The sequence below is a fragment of the Monodon monoceros genome, unplaced genomic scaffold (genome assembly GCF_005190385.1).
Source record: "Monodon monoceros isolate NGI ecotype Baffin Bay Population unplaced genomic scaffold, NGI_Narwhal_1 Super_Scaffold_20, whole genome shotgun sequence".
Lineage (NCBI taxonomy): Eukaryota > Metazoa > Chordata > Mammalia > Artiodactyla > Monodontidae > Monodon > Monodon monoceros.
In genome coordinates this window covers 107,874,021-107,892,999 of record NW_021703777.1, presented here as the reverse complement: position 1 = coordinate 107,892,999, position 18,979 = coordinate 107,874,021, and the positions used below count along the sequence as shown (strand labels likewise).

The following is an 18,979-nucleotide window of genomic DNA, read 5'->3' as shown; positions in this document are numbered from 1 at the left end:
ACATGACATAGTACAAAGAAGGTGGGCTTTGGAGCCAGGTAAGTCTAATTGGAATCCCAGTTCTGCATGGTCTTGGACAAATCACTTCACGTCTCTGAGACTCATATGTAAAGGAAAAGAATACCGCATAACTCACTAAGTAATTTCAATGACTAGAAATAATGTAATAATTTATAAATAAATAATATATAAATAAAATATACTGTACGTAATGTACAGTATATTTTTTAAATGTTATTACTTTTTTCTACTTAGAACATATATTGTCTTCTTAATATTTGTGTATCTATGTTTTTATCTCGCTTTGTGTAATTCGTCTTTGAAGAAATAAGGCATGTGATTTTTTTCTCATCTAAAGAGCCCTTAGATACGTGTTTTCCATTTGCTTTTCTATCCATTGCTACCCACACTACCCTTTGATATATTAACTATTCTACTTCCAGAGTCTAAAATACAATGACTCAAAATTTTATTGAGAGGGAGGCATCTTGATAAGCCAAATCTTGATAAGCTACATCTCTAAGTATCTAGGATATTATTTTTATGCCATGACATAATTTATAAATCAAACCAAGTATAGACTTTTTACTCCCCAATTCTAAGCATGTATAACCCCAAGTAGCCATCACAATATTGAAGGAGAAAAACAGTATTGGAAGATTGATAATATCTGACTTCAAGACTTACTGTAAAGCTACAGTAATCAAGACAATGCGGTATTAACAAAACAATAGAAAAACAGATCAGTACAAGACAATAGAGAGCCCAGAAATAGACCCACATAAATATAGTCAACTGATCTTAGACAAAGGAGTAAAGGCAATACAATGGAGCAAAGACAGTATCTTCAGTGAATGATGCTGGAATAACTGAATATCCATCTGCAAAAAAATAAATCTAGACACAGACCTTATACCCTTCACAAATATGAACTCAAAATTGATCACATACCTAAATGTAAAACACAAAACTATAAAACTCCTGGAAGATAACATAGGGGAAAATCTAGATGACTTTGGATATGAAGATGACTTCTTAGCTTTACCACCAAAGGCATAATCTATGAAAGAAATAACTGATAAGCTAGGCTTCATTAAAACTTTTGCTCTCTGAAAGACAATGTCAAGAGAATGAGAAGATAAGCCACAGACTGGGAGGAAATATTTGTAGAAGGTCCATCTCATAAACAACAGTTATACAAAATATACAAAGAACTCTTAAAACTCAACAAGAAGAAAGGAAACAACCTGATTAAAAAATGGGCCAAAGACCTTAACAAGACACCTCACCAAAGAAGATATCCAGATATCAAGTATGTATATGAAAAGATGCTTCACATCATATGTCATCAAGGAGATGCAAATTAAAATAACAAAGAGGTACCACAGCACACCTACTACAATGCCAAAATCCAAAACACTGACAACACCAAATGCTGGTGAGGATGTGGAGCAATAGGAATTCCCATACATTGCTAGTGGGAATGCAAGCTGGTACAGCCATTTTGGAGGATAGTTTGGCAGTTTCTTACAAAACTAAACATACTCTTAACATATGGCCCAAGAATTGTGCTCCTTTGTGTTTACCCAAAGGAGCTTAAAACATGTCCTGAGGTTGGTTCAAGATGGCAGGATAGAAGGACACGCTCTACTCCCTCTTTCGAGAACACCAGAATCACAACTAACTGCTGAACAATCATCGACAGGAAGACACTGGAACTCACCAAAAAAGATACCCCACATGCAAAGACAAAGGAGAAGCCACAATAAGATAGTAGGAGGGACGCTATCACAATAAAATCAAATCCCATAACTGCTGGGTGGGTGACTCACAAACTGGAGAACACTTATACCACAGAAATCACCCACTGGAGTGAAGGTTCTGAGCCCCACATCAGGCTTCCCAACCTGGGGGTCTGACAACAGGAGGAGGAATTCCAAGAGAATCAGACTTTGAAGGCAGAGAGATTTGATTGCAGGACTTCGACAGGACTGGGGGAAACAGAGACTCCACTCTTGGAGGACACACACAAAGTAGTGTGCACATTGGGATCCAGGGGAAGGAGCAGTGACCCCATAGGAGACTGAACCAGACCTACCTGCTAGTGTTGGAGGATCTCCTGCAGAGGCAGGGGGCAACTGTGGCTCACCAAAGGACAAGGACACTGGCAGCAGAAGTTCTGGGAAGTACTCCTTGGCGTGAGCCCTCCCTGAGTCTGCCATTAGCTCCACCAAAGAGCCTGGGTAGGCTCCAGTATTGGGTCGCCTCAGGCCAAACAACCAACAGGGAGGGAACCCAGCCCCACACATCAGCAAACAAGTGGATTAAAGTTTTATTGAACCCTCCCCACCAGAGCAACAGACAGCTCTATCCACCACCAGTCCCTCCCATCAGGAGCCTTCAACAAGCCTCTTAGATGGCCTCATCCACCAGAGGGCAGAGAGCAGAAGCAAGAAGAACTACAATCCTGCAGCCTGTGGGACAAAACCCACATTCACACAAAGATAGACAAGATGAAAAGACAGAGGGCTGTGTACCAGACGAAGGAACAAGATAAAACCCCAGAAAAACAACCAAATGAAATTGAGATAGGCAATCTTCCAGAAAAAGAATTCAGAATAATGATAGTGAAGATGATCCAGGACCTTGGAAAAAGAATGGAGGCAAAGATTGAGAAGAGGCAAGAAATGTTTAACAAAGATCTAGAAGAAATAAAGAACAAACAGATGAACAATACAATAACTGAAATGAAAACTACACTGGAAGGAATCAATAGCAGAATAACTGAGGCAGAAGAACGAATAAGTGACCTGGAAGACAGAATGGTAGAATTCACTACTGCGGAAAAGAATAAAGAAAAAAGAATGAAAAGAAATGAAGACAGCTTAAGAGACCTCTGGGACAACATTAAATGCAACAACATTCGCATTATAGGGGACCCAGAAGGAGAAGAGAGAGAGAAAGGACCTGAGAAAATATTTTAAGAGATTATAGTTGAAAACTTCTGTAACATGGGAAAAGAAATAGCCACCCAGTCCAAGAAGCACAGAGAGTCCTATACATGATAAACCCAAGGAGAAACATGCCGAGACACATAGTAATCAAATTGGCAAAAATTAAAGACAAAAACATTATTGAAAGCAGCAAGGGAAAAACGACAAATAACATACAAGGGAACTCCCATAAGGTTAACATAAGGTTAACAGAGGATTTCTCAGCAGAAACTCTACAAGCCAGAAGGGAGTGGCACGATAGAGTGATGAAAGGGAAGAACCTACAACCAAGATTACTCTGCCCAGTAAGGATCTCATTCAGATTTGATGGAGAAATCAAAAGCTTTACAGAGAAGCAAAAGCTAAAAGAATTCAACACCACCAAACCAGCTCTACAGCAAATGCTAAAGGAACTTCTCTAAGTGGGAAACACAAGAGAAGAAAAGGATCTACAAAAACAGACCCAAAACAATTAAGAAAATGGTCATAGGAACATACGTATCGATAATGACCTTAAACGTGAATGGATGAAATGCTCCAACCAAAAGACACAGGCTTGCTGAATGAATACAAAAACAAGACCCATATATATGCTGTCTATAAGAGACCCACTTCAGATCTAGGGACACATACAGACTGAAAGTGAGGGGTTGGAAAAAGATATTCCATGCAAATGGAAATCAAAAGAAAGCTGAAGTAGCAATAGTCATATCAAATAAAATAGACTTTAAAATAAAGAATATTACAAGAGATAAGGAAGGACACTATGTAATGATCAAGGGATGACTCCAAGAAGAATATAGAACAATTATAAATATATATGCACCCAACATAGGAGCACCTCAATACGTAAGGCAACTGCTAACAGCTCTAAAAGAGGAAATTAACAGTAACACAGTAATAGTGAGGGACTTTAACACTTCACTTACACCAATGGACAGATCATCCAAACAGAAAATTAATAAGGAAACACAAGCTTTAAATGGCACAACAGACGAGATAGATTTAATTGGTATTTTTAGGACATTCCATCCAAAACCAGCAGATTACACTCTCTTCTCAAGTGTGCATGGAACCTTCTCCAGGATAGATCACATTTTGGGTCACAAATCAAACCTCAGTAAATTTAACAAAACTGAAATCATATCAAGCATCTTTTCTGACCACAACGCTATGAGATTAGAAATGAATTACAGGGAAAAAAAGTAAAAAACACAAACACATGGAGGCTAAACAATACGTTATTAAATAACCAAGAGATCACTGAAGAAATCACAGAGGAAATCAAAATATACCTAGAGAAAAATGACAATGAAAACACAACGATCCAAAACCTATGGAATGCAGCAAAAGCAGTTCTAAGAGGGAAGTTTATAGCTATACAAGCCTACCTCAAGAAACAAGAAAAATCTCAAATAAACAATCTAACGTTACACCTAAAGGAACTAGAGAAAGAAGAACAAACAAAACCCAAAGTTAGCAGAAGGAAATAAATCATAAAGATTGGAGCGGAAATAAATGAAATAGAAACAAAGAAAACAATAGCAAAGATCAGTAAAACTAAAAGCTGGTTCTTTGAGAAGGTAAACAAAATTGATAAACCATTAGCCAGACTCATCAAGAAAGAGAGGGAGAGGATTCAAATCAATAAAATTAGAAATGAAAAAGGAAAAGTTACAACAGACACGACAGAAATACAAAGCATCCTAAGAGGCTACTACAAGCAACTCTGTTCCTATAAAATGCACAACCTTCAAGAAATGGACAAATTCTTAGAAAGGTATAGCCTTCCAAGACTGAACAGGAAGAAACAGAAAATAGGAACAGACCAATCACAAGTAATGAAATAGAAACTGTGATTAAAAGTCTTCCAACAAACAAAAGTCCAGGACCAGATGGCTTCACAGGTGAATTCTATCAAACATTTAAAGAAGAGCTAACACCCATTCTTCTCAAACTCTTCTAAAATGTTGCAGAGGAAGGAAAACACCCAAACTCATTCTGTGAGGCCACCATCACCCTGATACCAAAACCAGACAAAGATAGTACAAAAACAGAAAATTACAGACCAATATCACTGATGAATATAGATGAAAAAATCCTCAAGAAAACACTAGCAAACAGAATCCAACAACACATTAAAAGGATCATACACCATGATCAAGTGGAGTTTATCCCAGAGATGCAAGGATTCTTCAATATATGCAAATCAATCAATGTGATACACCGTATTAACAAATTGAAGAACAAAACCCATATGATCATCTCAATAGATGCAGAAAAAGCTTTTGACAAAATTCAACACCCATTTATCATAAAAACTCTCCAGAAAGTGGGCGTAGAAGGAAGCTACTTTAACATAATAAAGGCCATATACAATAAACCCGCAGTAAACATCATTCTCAATGGTGAAAAACTGAAAGCATTTCCTCTAAGATCAGGAACAAGACAAAGATGCCCACTGTCACCACTAGTATTCAACATAGTTTTGGAAGTCCTAGCCACGGCAGTCAGAGAAGCAAAAAGTAAAAAAAGGAATACAAACTGGAAAAGAAGAAGTAAAACTGTCACTGTATGCAGATGACATGATACTATACATAGAGAATCCTAATGATGCCACCAGAAAGCTACTAGAGCTAATCAATGAATTTGGTAAAGTTGCAGGATACAAAATTAATGCACAGAAATATCTTGCATTCCTCTACACTAATGATGAAAGATCTGAAAGAGGAATTAAGGAAACACTCCCATTTAACACTGCAACCAAAAGAATAAGATACCTAGGAATAAACCTACCTAGGGAGACAAAATTCCTGTATGCAGAAAAGTGTAAGACACTGATGAAAGAAATTAAAGATGACACAAACAGATGGAGAAATATACCATGTTCTTGGATTGGAAGAATCAACATTGTGAAAATGAGTATACTACCGAAAGCAATCCCTATCAAATTACCAATGGCATTTTTTACAGAACTAGAACAAAAAGTCTTAAAATTTGTATGGAGACACAAAGGACCCCGAGTAGCCAGAGCAGTCTTGAGGGAAAACAGTGGAGCTGGAGGAATCAGACTCCCTGACTTCAGACTATACTACAAAGCTACAGTAATCAAGACAGTATGGTACTGGCACAAAAACAGAAATATAGATCAATGGAACAGGATAGAAAGCCCAGAGAGAAACCCACACACCTATGGTTAACTAATCTATGACAAAGGAGGCAAGGTTATACAATGGAGAAAATACAGTCTCTTCAATAAGTGGTGCTGGGAAAACTGGACAGCTACATGTAAAAGAATGAAATTAGAACACTCCCTAATACCATACAGAAAAATAAACTCAAAATGGATTAGAGACCTAAATGTAAGACCAGACACTATAAAACTCTTAGAGAAAAACATAGGAAGAAAACTCTTTGACGTAAATAACAGGAATATCTTTTTTGATCCACCTCCTAGAGTAATGGAAATAAAAAGAAATAAATGGGACCAAATGAAACTTAAAAGCTTTTGCACAGCAAAGGAAACCATAAACAAGATGAAAAGACAACTCTCACCTTGGGAGAAAATATTTGCAAAGGAATCAATGGACAAAGGATTAATCTCCAAAATATATAAACATCTCATGCAGCTCAATATTAAAAAAACAACCAAATCCAAAAATGGGCAGAAGAGCTAAGTAGGTATTTCTCCAAAGAAGACATACAGATGGCCAGGAAGTACATGAAAAGCTGCTCAACATAACTAATTATTAGAGAAATGCAAATCAGAACTACAATGAGGTATCACCCCACACCAGTTAGAATGGGATCATCAGAAAATCTATAAACAACAAATGCTGGAGAGGGTGTGGAGAAAAGGGAACCCTCTTGCACTGTTGGTGGGAATGTAAATTTTTACAGCCACTATGAACAGTATGGAGGTTCCTTAAAGAACTAAAAATAGAATTACCATGTGATCCAGCAATCCCACTACTGGGCATATACCTTGAGAAAACCATAATTCAAAAAGACACATGCAATCCAGTGTTCATTGCAGCAGTATTTACAATAGCCGGGTCATGGAAGCAACCTAAATGCCCATCGACAGACGAATGGATAAAGAAGTTATGGTACATATATACAATGGAATATTACTCAGCCATAAACAGGAACGAAATTGGGTCATTTTTAGACGTGGATGCATCTAGAAACTGTCATACAGAGTTAAGTAAGTCAGAAAAAGAGAAACAAATATCGTATATTAACGCATATATGTGGAACGTAGAAAATGGTACACATGAACCCATTTGCAGAGCAGAAATTGAGACACAGAAATAGAGAAAAAACGTATGGACACCAAGTGGGGAAAGCGGCAAGGTGTTGTGGTGTGATGAATTGGGAGATTGGTATTGACATGTATACACTGATGTGCATAGAATGGATGACTAATAAAAAATTAATTGATTAAAAAAAAAGTCCTGCACGAGGATGTTTATAGTAGCTTTGTTTGTAATTGCCAAAACTTGGAAGCACCAAGATGTCTTTCATGTACCAGATAAACTGTGGGCAATGGAATATTACACAGTGCTAAAAAGAAAGAGGCTATGAAACCATGGAAAAACAGGGAGGAACCTTAAATGCATATTATCAATATTAAGTGAAAGAAATGAATCTGAAAGGGCTACACACTGTATGATACCACCTATTTGACATTTTTGAAGAGTCAAAAAGATGGAGACAATAAAGAGATCAGTGGGGCTTCCCTGGTGGCGCAGTGGTTGAGAGTTCGCCTGCCGAAGCAGGGGACACGGGTTCGTGCCCCAGCCCGGGAAGATCCCACGTGCTGCGGAGCTGCTGGGCCCGTGAGCCGTGGCCGTTGAGCCTGTGTGTCCGGAGCCTGTGCTCCGCAACGGGAGAGGCCACAACAGTGAGAGGCCCACATACTGCACACACACACACAAAAATCAGTTGATGACATGCTGGGGTGTGAGAGGTGGAGAGATGAATAGGTAGAGCATAGAGGATTTTTAAGGCAGTGAAAATACTCTGTATGATACAGTAATGATGGATATATGCATACAACTTTAGCCATATTTTCTCAGAAGTGAAGAACAGCAGAAAGATCCAATAATTTAAAGGATGAATTTCTAAAAAGTATCCCTCGGAAGACCTTCAAGATGGCAGAGGAGTAAGACGTGGAGATCCACTTTCTCCCCACAAATACATCAAAAATGCATGTACATGTAGAACAACTACAGAACACCTACTGAACACTGGTAGAAGACTTCAGACTTCCCAAAAGGCAAGAAACTTCCTACATACCTGGGTAGGGCAAAAGGAAAAACAGAGACAAAAGAATAGCGATGGGACCTGCACCTCAGGGAGGGAACTGTGAAGGAGGAAAAGTTCCACACACTGGAAAGCCCCTTCACTGGCGGAGATGAGGGGTGGGCGGGGGAGAATCTTTGGAGCCACGGACGAGAATGCAGCAACAGGGGTGCGGAGGGCAAAGTGGAGAGATTCCCACACAGGATCAGTGCCGACCAGCACTCACCAGCCCAAGAGGCTTGTCTGCTCACTGGCCGGGGCAGGCGGGGCTGGGAGCTGAGGCTGAGGCTTCAGAGGTCAGACCCCAGGGAGAGGACTGGGGTTGGCTGCATGAACACAGCCTGAAGGGGGCTAGTGCGCCACAGATAGCAGGGAGAGAGTCTGGGAAAAAGTCCAGAACTGCCTACGAGGAGAGGGGATTCAGAGCACTGCCTAAATGAGCTCCAGAGGTGGGCGTGAGCTGTGGCTATCAGCGCAGACACAAGAGACGGGCATGAGGTGCTAAGGCTGAGTCTGCAGCCACTGAGAATCCTGTGTGCAAGCACAGGTAACTATCCACACGTCCCCTCCCAGGAACCTGTGCAGCCCGCCACTGCCAGGGTCCTGTCATCCAGGGACAGATTCCCCAGGAGAACACGTGGTGCGCCTCAGGCTGGTGCAATGTCACACCAACCTCTGTTGCCACCGGCTCTCCCCGCATTCTGTACCCTTCCCTCCCCCTGGCCCGAGTGAGCCAGAGCCCCCTAATCAGCTGCTATTTTAACCCTGTCCTGTCTGGGCAAAGAACAGACACCCTCAGGCAACCTACGTGCAGAGGTGGGTCCAAATCCAAAGCTGAACCCCAGGAGCTGTGCAAACAGAAGAGAAATTTCTCCCAGCAGCCTCAGGAGCAGTGGATGAAATCTCCACAATCAACTTGACGTACCCTGCATCTGTGGAATACCTGAATAGACAACGAATCATCCCAAAATTGAGGTGGTGGACTTTGGGAGCAACTGCAGACTTGGGGTTTTCTTTCTGCATCTAATTTGTTTCTGGTTTTATGTTTATCTCAATTTAGTATTTAGAGCTTATTATCACTGGTAGATTTGTTGATTTGGTTGCACTCTTCCTTTTTTCTTTATATGTATATATATTTTTCTCCTTTTTTTCTTTTTCTGATTGTATACGTGTATGCTTCTTTGTGTGATTTTGTCTGTATAGCTTTTCTTTGATGGTTTGTCCTAGGGTTATGTCTGTCCGTTTTTTCTTTTTTTTTTCATATAGTTTTTAGCACTTGTTATCATTGGTGGATTTCTTTTTTGGTTTGGTCATTCTCTTGTTTCTTTTTTTTATTACGTCTTTAATTTTTATTTTTAATAATATATTTTTTAAATTTTTTATTTAGTAACTATTTTATTTTTTCCTTTCTTTCTTTTTCTTCTCCCTTTTCTTCTGAGCCGAGTAGCTGACAGGGTCTTGGTGCTCCAGCCAGGTGTCAGGCCTGAGCCTCTGAGGTGGGAGAGCTGAGTTCAGGACATTGGTCCACCAGAGATTGCATGGCCCACATAATATCAAATGGCAAAAGCTCTCCCAGAGATGTCCATCTCAACGCTAAGACCCAGTCCACTCAACAACCAGCAAGTGACAGTGCTGGACACCCTATGCCAAACAACTAGCAGGACAGGAACACAACCCCACCCATTAGCAGAGAGGCTGCCTAAAATCATAATAAGTTCACAGACACACCAAAACACACAACTGGACGTGATCCTGCCCACCAGAAAGATGAGATCCAGCCTCATCCACCAGAACACAGGCACTAACCCCCTCCCCCAGGAAGCCTACACAAACCACTGAAACAACCTTACCCATGGGGCACAGACACCAAAAACAATGTGAATACGAACCTGCAGCTTGTGAAAAGGAGACTCCAAACACAGTAAGTTAAGCAACATGAGAAGACAGAGAAATACGCAGCAGATGAAGGAGCAAGGTAAAAACCCACCAGGCCAAACAAATGAAGAGGAAATAGGCAGTCTACCTAAAAAAAGAATTCAGGGTAATGATAGTAAAGATGACCCAAATCTTGGAAATAGAATGGAGAAAATACAAGAAACGTTTAACAAGGACCTACAAGAACTAAAGAGCAAACCAATGATGAACAACACAATAAATGAAAAATTCTCTAGAAGGAATCAATAGCAGAATAGCTGAGGCAGAAGAATGGATAAGTGCCCTGGAAGATAAAATAGTGGAAATAACTACCACAGGGCAGAATAAAGAAAAAAAATGAAAAGAATTGAGGACAGTCTCAGAGACCTCTGGGACAACATTAAACGCACCAACATTTGAATTATAGGGGTCCCAGAAGAAGAAGAGGAAAAAAAAGAACTGAGAAAATATTTGAAGAGATCATAGTTGAAAACTTCCCTAATATGGGAAAGGGAATAGTCAAGTCCAGGAAGCACAGAGAGTCCCACACAGGATAAATCCAAGGAGAAACATGCCAAGACACGTATTAATCAAGCTACCAAAAATTAAATACAAAGAAAAAATATTAAAAGCAGCAAGGGAAAAGCAACAAATAACATACATGGGGATCCACATAAGGTTAACAGCTGATGTTTCAGAAGAAACTTGCAAGCCAGAAGGGAGTGGCAGGACATACTTAAAGTGATGAAAGGGAAAAACCTAACAACCAAGATTACTCTACCCAGCAAGGATCTCGTTCAGATTCCACGGAGAAATTAACACCTTTACAGACAAAAGCTAAGAGAATTCAGCACCACCAAACCAGCCCTACAACAAATGCTAAACGAACTTCTCTAGGCAGGAAACACAAGAGAAGGAAAAGACCTACAATAACAAACCCAAAACAAGAAAATGGTAATAGCAACATTGATAACTACCTTAAATGTAAATGGATTAAATGCTCCAATCAAAAGACATAGAGTGGCTGAATGGATATAAAAACAAGACCTGTATATATGCTGTCTACAAGAGACCCACCTCAGACCTAGGGACACATACAGACTGAAAGTAAGGGGATGGAAAAAGATATTCCATGCAAATGGAAATCAAAAGAAAGCTGGAGTAACAATTCTCATATCAGACAAAATAGACTTTAAGATAAAGACTATTACAAGAGACAAAGAAGTACACTACATAATGATCAAGGGATCAATCCAAGAAGATATAAGAATTGTAAATATTTATGCACCAAACATAGGAGCACCTCAATACATAAGGCATTGCTAACAGCCATAAAAGAGGAAATTGACAGTAACACAATAGTAGGGGACTTTAACGCCCCACTTTCAACGATGGACAGATCATCCAAAATGAAAATAAATAAGGAAACACAAGCTTTAAATGATACATTAAAAGGATGGACTTCATTGATATTTATTGGACACTCCATCCAAAAACAACAAAATACACTTTCTTCTCAAGGGCTCATGGAACATTCTCCAGGATAGACCATATCTTGGCTCACAAATCAAGCCTTGGTAAATTTAAGAAAATTGAAATCATATCAGGTATCCTTTCTGACCACAATGCTATGAGACTAGATATCAATTACAGGAAAAAATCTGTAATATACAAACACATGGAGGCTAAACAATACACTACTTAATAACCAAGAGATCACTGAAGAAATCAAAGAGGAAATCAAAAAATACCTAGAAACATGGGCTTCCCTGGTGGTGCAGTAGTTGGGAGTCCGCCTGCCGATGCAGGGGACACGGGTTCGTGCCCCAGCCTGGGAGGATCCCACATGCCGTGGAGAGGCTGGGCCCGTGAGCCATGGCCGCTGGGCCTGCGCGTCCGGAGCCTGTGCTCCGCAGCAGGAGAGGCCACAACAGTGAGAGGCCCGAGTACCGCAAAAAAAAAACCCCAAAAATACAAACAAAAAAAAACCTAGAAACAAATGACAATGAAAACACGGTGACCCAAAACCTATGGGATGCAGCAAAAGCAGTTCTAAGAGGGAAGTTTATAGCAATACAGTCCTACCTCAAGAAACCAGAAACATCTTAAATAAACAACCTAACCTTACACCTAAAGCAATTAGAGAAGAACAAAAAACCCCTAAAGTTACCAAAAGGAAAGAAATTATAAAGATCAGATCAGAAATAAATGAAAAAGAAATGAAGAAAACAGTAGCAAAGATCAGTAAAACTAAATGCTGGTTCTTTGAGAAGATAAACAAAATTGATAAACCATTAGCCAGACTCATCAAGGAAAAAAGGGAGAAGACTCAAATCAATAGAATTATTAATGAAAAAGGAGAAGTAACAGCTGACACTGCAGAAATACAAAGGATCCTGAGAGATTACTACAAGCAACCAAATGCCAATAAAAGGGACAACCTGGAAGAAATGGACAAATTCTTAGAAAAGCACAACTTTCCAAGACTGAACCAGGAAGAAATAGAAAATATAAACAGAACAATCACAAGCACTGAAATTAAGACTGTGATTAAGAATCTTCCAACAAGCAAAAGTCCAGGACTGGATGGCTTCACAGGTGAATTCTATTGAACATTTAGAGAAGCGCTAACACCTATCCTTCTCAAACTCTTCCAAAATATAGCAGAGGGAGGAGCACTCCCAAACTTATTCTATTAGACCACCATCACTCTGATGCCAAAACCAGACAAGATGTCACAAAGAAAGAAAACTACAGGCCAATATCACTGATGAAAATAGATGCAGAAATCCTCAACAAAATACTAGCAAAGAGAATCCAACAGCACATTAAAGGGATCATACACCATGATCAAGTGGTGTTTATCCCAGGAATTCAAGGATTCTTCAGTATATGCAAATCAATCAATGTGATACACAATATAACAAACTGAAGGAAAAAACCATATGATCATCTCAATAGATGCAGAAAAAGCTTTTGACAAAATTCAACACGCATTTTTGATAAAAACCCTCCAGAAAGTGTGCATAGATGGAACTTACCTCAATAAAATAAAGGCCATAGTTGACAAACGCACAGCCAGCATTGTTCTCAGTGGTGAAAAACTGAAACCATTTCTACTACGATGAGGAAAAAGAGAAGGTTGCCCACTCTCACCACTAGTATTTAAAATAGTTTTGGAAGTTTTAGCCACAGCCATCAGAGAAGAAAATGAAATGAAAGAAATCCAAATCAGAAAAGAAGTAAAACTGTCACTGTTTGCAAATGACATGCTTCTATATACATAGAGAATCCTAAAGATGCTACCAGAAAACTACTAGAGCTAATCAAGGAATTTGGTAAAGTAGCAAGATACAAAATTAATGCACAGAAATATCTTGCATTCCTGTACACTAATGATGAAAAATCTGAAAGAGAGCTTAAGGAAACACTCGCATTTACCATTGCAACAAAAAAGAATAAAATATCTAGGAATAAACCTACCTAAGGAGACAAAAGACCTATATGCAGAAAACTGTAAGACACTGATGAAAGAAATTAAAGATGATACAAACAGATGGAGAGATATACAGTGTTCTTGGATTGGAAGAGTCAACATTGTGAAAATGACTATAATACCCAAAGCAATCTACAGATTCAATGCAATCCCTATCAAACTACCAATGGCATTTTTCACAGAACTAGAACAAGAAATTTCACAATTTGTGTGTAAACACAAAAGATGCCGAATAGCCAAAGCAATCTTGAGAAAGAAAAGCAGAGCTGGAGGAATCAGGCTCCCTGACTTCACACTATATTACAAAGCTACAGTAATCAAGACAGTATGCTACTGGCACAAAAACAGAACTATAGATCAATGGAACAGGCTAGAAAGCCTAGACATAAACCTATGCACATATGGTCACCTTATCTTTGATAAAGGAGGCAAAAATATACAATGGAGAAAAGACAGCCTCTTCAATAAGTGGTGCTGGGAAAATTGGACAGCTACATTGAAAAGAATGAAATTAAAACACTACCTAACACTATACACAAAAATAAACTCAGAATGGTTTAAAGACCTAAATATAAGGCCAGACACTATAAAACTCTTAGTGGAAAACATAGAACACTCTATGACATAAATCACAGCAAAATCCTTTTTGACCCACCTCGTAGAGAAATGGAAATAAAAACAAAAATAAACAAATGGGACCTAATGAAACTTAAAAGCTTTTTCACAGCAAAGGAAATCATAAGCAAGATGAAAAGCAACCTTTAGAATGGGAGAAGATATTTGCAAACGAAGCAACTGACAAAGGATTAATCTCCAAAATATACAAGCAGCTCATGCAGCTCAATATCAAAAAAACAACCCAATCCAAAAATGGGCAGAAGACTTAAGTAGGCATTTCTCCAGAGAAGATATACAGATTGCCAACAAACACATGAAAGGATACTCCACATCACTAATCATTAGAGAAATGCAAATCAAAACTACAATGAGGTATCACCTCACTCTGGTCAGAATGGCCATCAGAAAAATCTACTAACAAGTGCTGGATTGGATGTGGAGAAAAGGGAGCCCTGTTGCACTGTTGGTGGGAGTGTAAATTGATACAGCTACTATGGAGAACAGTATGGAGGTTCCTTAAAATACTAAAAATAGAACTACCATGTGACCCAGCAATCCCACTACTGGGCATATACCCTGAGAAAACCATAATTCAAAAAGGGTCATGTACTACAATGTTCATTTCAGCAGTATTTTGAATAGTCAGGACATGGCAGCAATCTAAGCAACCTAAGTGATAAAGAAGATGTGGCACATATATACAATGGAATATTACAGAGTAAAGTAAGTCAGAGAGAAAGAAATATATGCTAACACATATATATGGAATGTAAAAAAAATGGTTTTGAAGAAACTAGGGATAGGGCAGGAATAAAGATACAGATGTAGAGAATGGACTTAAGGACATGAGGAGGGGGAAGGGTAAGCTGGGACGAAGTGAGAGAGTGGCCTGGGTATATATACACTACCAAATGTAAAATAGATAGCTAATGGGAAACAGCTGTATGGCACAGGGAGATCAGCTTGGTGCTTTGTGTCCACCTAGAGGGGTGGGATAGGGAGGCCTGGAGGGAGATGCAAGAGCGAGGAGAAATGGGAGTGTATATGTATAGCTGATTCACTTTGTTATACAGCAGAAACTAACACACCATTGTAAAGCAATTATACTCCAATAAAGATGTTAGAAAACAAAAACACTGTAGTGTTTCAATATGGCATAATGGTATGCTTTAACAAATAAAATGGTAGTTTTTGAATATATATATATAATTATATATATATATAAAACCACATTAAATCATGAATTTTAAAGCACATGCAAAGATGCTCAACATCACTAATCATCAGAGAAATGCAAATCAACACCACAATGAGGTATCACCTCACACCAGTCAGAATGGCCATCATCACAAAATCTACAAACAATAAATGCTGGAGAAGGTGTGGAGAAAAGGGAACCCTCCTGCACTGTTGGTGGGAATGTAAATTGATACAGCCACTATGGAGAGCAGTATGGCGGTTCCTTAAAAAACTAAATATAGAACTACCATATGACCCAGCAATTCCACTACTGGGCATATACTCTGAGGAAACCATAATTCAGAAAGATACACGTACCACAGTGTTCACTGCAGCACTATTTACAATAGCCAGGACATGGAAGCAACCTAAGTGTCCTTCAACAGATAAATGGATAAAGAAGATGTGGCACATATATACAGTGGAATACTACTCAGCCATAAAAAGACACCAAACTGAATTATTTGTAATGAGGTGGATGGACCTAGAGTCTGTCATACAGAGTGAAGTTAAGTCAGAAAGAGAAAAACAAATACCATATGCTAACGCACATATATGGAATCTAAAAAAAAAACGGTACTGATCAACCTAGTGTCAGGGCAGGAATAAAGACACAGACGTAGCGAACGGACTTGAGGATACGGGGTTTGAGCGGGGGAAGGGGAAGCTGGGATGAAAGGAGAAAGCAGCACTGACATATACACTACCAAATGTGAAATGGATGGCTCGTGGGAAGCAGCTGCATAGCACAGGGAGATCAGGTTGATGCTTTGTGTTGACCTAGAGGGGTGGGATAGAGAGGGTGGGAGTAAGGCTCAAGAGGGAGGGGATATGGGGATATATGTATACATATACCTGATTTACTTTGTTGTACAGCAGAAACTAACACAACATTGTAAAGCAATTATACTCCAATAAAGATAATAAAAAATAAATAAAAATAAAAAGAATCCCTTAAATTACTATCGCTGACTCACTGTTCTCCCAAGCTACTGGGTGATTGACGTTCTTGCTTTATTTGTCTAAGTAAAGATGTGTTCATCTCCAAAGGCTACAAAATTCACTCATGTATCATCCCCTTTCTTTTAAAGTTTGTTTTGTTTTATTTATTTATTTATTTTTGCTTTCTAGAAGAAGTGATACATTTCCTCACCGCCCTCCTGTTCTCTTTGTGAACAACATGCGTTTTCCAAGAAGTTAAGTGAAACTAAGGATCCAGTTGGTGGCCACTGAACAGAGAGAAGGTAATTGCCCCCTGTGAAATCAAAACTATCACGTTCATATAGCATTGTCATGTTGTAAACTGAGATTCTCAGAATTTCCACCACATCTGTTCTCTTCTGTTAAAAACTTCAGAAAGGGTAGTTCCTCTTGCCTCACTCTGCTGTTGTGTACACACTCTGTACTTTTGTGTTGCATGTAATATTTAGAGAGTGAAAGAGGGTTGAAAAAGAGGAAGAAGAGATAACAGTGAGGTCTCCCACCTTAGGTGGAGCAATGGGGAGGAGAAAGACTATGTGCTTTTTCTGTCAATATGTTCACATTGCCCATGCTGGTTGATTGACTCCCTTCAATCAGAATGCTTCTGAGACAATATAATCAGGTTTTTCTTCCTCTCCATATTTCTATTGTTGGCAGCAGCAGGAATGCAGTGTCCTTAAATAGGATTGGTGTTAGTGTAAATTCGATCCAAATAAAAGCAATGCCTTCCTTTTTTGTTTCTGAGAAACTCAACACCACAGAGAAGTATGTTCTGTCTTTACAGTCTGGCCAGTCTGCAGATCACCTGTGATCGATGACCCTTATTTTGATATATAATCCATCATATTTTATGACCACTGCTTTGATCAACTGAGCTAAGCAATCACAGAATATATAGATACAGCCTGTTAACCTTGTAACATTATTAGCCAAAGCATATCTATGTGTCCTATCTGCCATATATCAGAAACATTTTTATGTTAAAGATCACTTTCTATGGGTGTCGGTAGAAGCTGCTAACCCACCTCCCTCATTTGCTGAGCCTCAGCACTTCTGTCCATGACAAAATTCAGTAAATTACTCCTGAATTGTCATTGCTTTGTAATAATTACTATCATTCTAGTTTACATGCTTGCTTTACTGAGATGATTTTTTTAAAGCCTGTGATAACCATATTGAAATAGCATGGGGTGAGGAAGGAGATATGCATGCATATTGTTTCTTCTTCTTACTTTCTGAAAAGTCATATATGCCTTTATTATTCAAAGACTCTATTAAAGGTTAAATATAAAGGTTTTTATATAAGCTTTATAACTATATATATATATATATGAAGTTTGTAAGGCTTCAAGAACTTAACTTGAATGCATATATTTAGTTTTTAAAGATACTAAGTTTCCTAAGTGAATTAAGTTACCTAGATATACCACTGTTGGATACTATTTTGTAAATTTATTTATTTTTGGCCACACTGCACAACTTCTGGGATCTTAGCTCCCCGACGAGGGATTGAACCCATGCCCCCTGCATTGGAAGCGCGAAGTCTTAACCACTGGGCTGCCAGGGAGGTCCATGGGTACTTTTAGTCATAACTCAAAGCACTGCATCTATTGAGCTAGTGTCAGGTGTAAAATCTGTGCTTTCTGCAGCTTATATGCAGCTGATTATTCTTTTAGGAGGTGTGATACATCTTACATCTGCTTTATCACTGTTGTTGTTGTTGCCTTTCTTTTATCATATGGCAACCTACTGTAAAGGATGCTTTTAGAGTTGTTAATATTGTCCTTTTAATTAAGGGTCTCCAGGAATTTGAGAGATGGAATGTAAGTCCACGACAATTTATTCTAATTGGTGCTGTCACTTCTTTTATGTGTAATCATTATGATTAACTATTAGTCTTACTGGATACTTAAAAATTCCCGGGTAATGTGATAAGCACTTACCATGCAATGTCTCACTCTACACACCAATTCTATGAATCTGGCACTATTAATAATAATAAAATATAATGTTTTGCATCACTTATGATATCTTTACCCCAATCCTTTCATTAGCCCAGTTTTCACAATTATAAAGTCCAAAGAGTTCTGAAAATCAAAAGTTGTTTTATATGTTCTAAGCAAACAAATTTGTCAGTAACATCTGACCTGAACTGATAGGAGTTTTTAAAAATAATTTTTATTTTCTCACTAAAAAATATTGCTGCAGAAATACTACTGTTTGATTATAAGGTGCTGCCCTAGAGCCCATTGTAGTTACTCAATAATACTCAATATTCGTACCATATTACCTTTCACAAATCTGAAAATTTCTGACGTCAAACATACAACTAGACACAAAGGTTTTAGGTAAGGATTGTAGACTTCTATTTCAAATTTTAGAGTTGGAAGAGTTTTAAAAATAAACTTCCTCATTGTGTACATTGTGTGCG

General features: G+C 38.6%; 1 protein-coding gene across 2 annotated transcripts in view; it reads right to left on the bottom strand.

The window, feature by feature from the left end:
- Nucleotides 1-18,979, bottom strand: part of ENPEP (glutamyl aminopeptidase) — a 103,897-nt gene that overhangs the window by 61,728 nt on the left and 23,190 nt on the right. The window lies entirely within an intron of this gene.